Below are 3,531 nucleotides of genomic sequence, written 5' to 3' on the forward strand. Positions count from 1 at the left end.
TTTACCATCTGAGCCACCAGGGAAGTTCATATATTTTTGTAAATCGTGCTGGTCTATGAACAAGCTGAACCATCAAAGGAGACCCACCTTGCCTCACGTGGCCAGCTTCTCCAACCGTAAACTGATTCAATGACAGGGGTGGTTTCTCCAGCCTGACTCACCTACAAGTCCAACAGTGACGCCTCGGTTGTTAAGGCTTGTTAACAGGCAACGCCTGATGTCCTCATTGTCTCAGTGAATACGTACAGGGTGCCTGACAATTGCTCATTTCTTCAACACATAGCCAATCAACACCCCCTTGTGAGGGCAAGGCAGAAAAACGTTTCAACCCACACATGTAGCCAAAGCGCGAAAATGCCTTCAAGTTTGGGCGAGCACGGAAACGGCAGCAAGCAGGAGATGAAATATGAAAACAGCAGGCGGGGTTCCCTGGTGTTCCAGCCATTAACAATCCGCCTGCCAATGACGGGACATGGGTGCGATGCTTGGTCAGGGACGATTCCACGTGTCACAGAGCAACCAAGCCCGTGCGGCACAGCCATTATGAAGCCTGCGGTCCACAAGAGAACCCAACGCAGTGGGAAGCCCACGCACCTCAACCAAAGTCTGTGAAGCAACAAAGACCCAGCACAGCCAAAAATAGACAGATCTATTGATATTTTTTAAGAAGAAAGCAACGGTGTGCAGCCCAGTTTATGGTGGGACGAAGGCAGGGAGAGGGGCCACATGCTAACCTGGCTTGGTTGGACCAGGAAAGCTAAAGACAGCTGGTATACCAGCAGCGACGTCCTCGGAGAACGCTACGTGAGGAATCTTGTAACCCTACACAATAGGCAGGCGGGAAGCTCCTTCCGCAAAGCCAAATAGGTCACGGGAAGGAATGTGGGGTTGCTGGTAAGCATCATTCATACGCAGCCCTTCTTTGTGAGCTCTTTTAGGCTGAGAAGGAGCAGCAGCAGGTCAAAGATAAATAATACGAAAAACCTCCCTCACAGGCACTTACTATCTGCCTCTATTTCAATGAGCTTTCACTGATTCCTCGACCTATTTTGCAACCATCTCTACAAGCATGGACTCTCGTATAAGCCTCTTCGAGGAGGAGAAAACTGGAACGTGACAAATCAGCTATTGCAATTCACCACCTGGGAAGTATCAGAGGCGGCCTGGCCACAGTGGCACCGATGAGTATCAAAGAGGGTGGTCAGTAGCGCCCATCGGAGAGAGGGGAGGGGGTGAGGGGAACGGAGCCGTAGCCTCATGTGACGGACAAAGGATGCCTGTATGTGAAATGGCGAAAATATACACGTAGCTCTCTGCCCCTGCTTTCGGGCACAAAGCTCCTAACTGGGTGTGTTAGTCGCTCAGTCGTGTCCGACTCTTTGCGACCCCTTGAACTGTAGCCCACCAGGCTCCTCTGTCCATGGGATTCTCCAGGCAAGAATACCGGAGTGGGTTGCCATTCCCTTCTCCAGGGGATCTTCCAGACCCAGGGATTGAAGCTAGGTCCCCTGCATTGCAGGTGGATTCTTTACCATCTGAGCCACCAGGGAAGCCCTGTATTTTAGTAAATCGTGTTGGTCTATAAACAAGCTGAACCATCAAAGAAGACCCACCTTGCCTCATGTGGCCAGCTTCTCCAACCATAAACTGACTCGATGACAGAGGTGGTTTCTCCAGCCTCTCTGCCTCACCTACAAGTCCAACAGTGACGCCTCGGTTAACACTTGTTAACAGGCAACGTTTGATTTCTCCATTCTCTCAGTGAATATGTACAGGGTGCCTGACAATTGCCCCTTTCTTCAACACATAGCCAGTGAACACCCCCTTTGGAAGGCAACCTGGGTCCCCTGCATTGCAGGCAGATTCTTTACCATCTGAGCCACCAGGGACGCCCGCCAAGTCTTTCATGGGCCATCAGTAAGGGCTCTTCGGCAGTTGCTCTAAACTCCACACTTCTCTGATCCCCAATGCTCCCATCCTTCACGATCTGTTCAAGACCCTCCCAGCGGGCGGGTGTCAGTCCTTTAGGAAGGTGTCCGGTGAACTTGGTCTAAAGAAGCATTCCCCCTCCTTGCCGTTCTCCCCTAGGGCCGTAAACATGACATCACCCCGATTCAAGGAATGACATCACCTGCAAGTATGTCAGCATCGGAGTCCTCCAACAGACCACAAGACCCCAAGACCAAGACGGGGTCTCCCGCTCATCTAGCAACCCCCATGGCAAGTCCCATGCCCGCCCAGGACTGCCCAGCGTGTTAAAACACATGACTACGCTTCTAAAGGTTCTGACACTCACAGCGACTGGGAGATTGTTTTCCACGTTCCCATCCATCCAGTTGGTCAAGGTCAAGAAATACCGTCCTCGGGGAGCAGAGAAGAGAGAAGGCGTGAAGGGCTGGACAGCGTGTCACCTCATGCAAACACGCGTAAGACAAAAGGTCTGTTATTTGCTTAACTGTTTACAATCTGTGAGCTGCAAGTGGAAAAATACACTGGGGCAGACCAACGTGGCATCTTCTGTTTGCTTAGCATTGGACGCTGGAGAGAGAGCTGAAGATGAGATAGGGCAAACCCTACATCCTGGGGGCTTCCCAGGTGGCTCAGATGGTAAAGAGTCTGCCTGCAATGCAGGAGACCCAGGTTGGACCCCTGGATCACGAAGATCCCCTGGAGAAGGGCAGTGACACATTTCAAATCGCAAACCGCCCCCCTCCCCAGCCCTGCCCTTTTCCCAATCTGTCTGTGATGTCTCACGCGATCGCCAAGACACTAAGTAAAATCCCTGCAGCATGTGGTCTCGATAATCACGGTGTCCAACGAGCCCTATTCACATGGAGAGTCGTAATTACAATGATCACGGCTCTTGAATCAGGCAGAATTAAGAGCTGGAGAGGACCTGGGGATGGGTCCAACCCACTCATTTCACAGTCGAGGGGGCAGGAGGCTGCCTCCCTTGTAAGCACTGTGATTAAAAAGTGGAGGGGGCCCATCCTCGCCCCGGGACGGGTGATGCTGTTTTAGGGTAGAGCGCCATCCTAGCAATCTTCATGAGGGCTTCCCTGGAGACGCAGTGGATAAGAATCCGCCTGCCTGTGCAGAGGACACGGGTTCGATCCCGGGTCCAGGAAGATCCCACGTGGCGTCAGAGCTACTCAGCCCATGCACTCCCCAGAGCCTCACAACCAGAGAAAGCCACTGCAGTGAGAAGTCTACTGGTGAGTAGACACCCCCCCCCAACCCGCCTCTTTCTGCAGCTAGCGAAAGCCCAGGTGCAGCAATAAAAACCGAGAACAGCCAAAAATAAAAATGAAACGAGGAAGGGGATGTATGTAGACATCTGGGTGATTCACAGTGTTGCACAGCAGACACTAACAGCCCATTGGAAAGCAAAGTGAAAGTGAAGTCGCTCAGTCGTGTCCGACTCTTTGCGACCCGTGGACTGTAGCCCACCAAGCTCCTCCGTCCTTGGGATTCTCCAGGCAAGAATACTGGAGTGGGTTGCCATTGCCTTCTCCATACTCCAATTAAAAA

Source organism: Budorcas taxicolor, chromosome X (genome assembly GCF_023091745.1).
Source record: "Budorcas taxicolor isolate Tak-1 chromosome X, Takin1.1, whole genome shotgun sequence".
Classification (NCBI taxonomy): Eukaryota; Metazoa; Chordata; class Mammalia; order Artiodactyla; family Bovidae; genus Budorcas; species Budorcas taxicolor.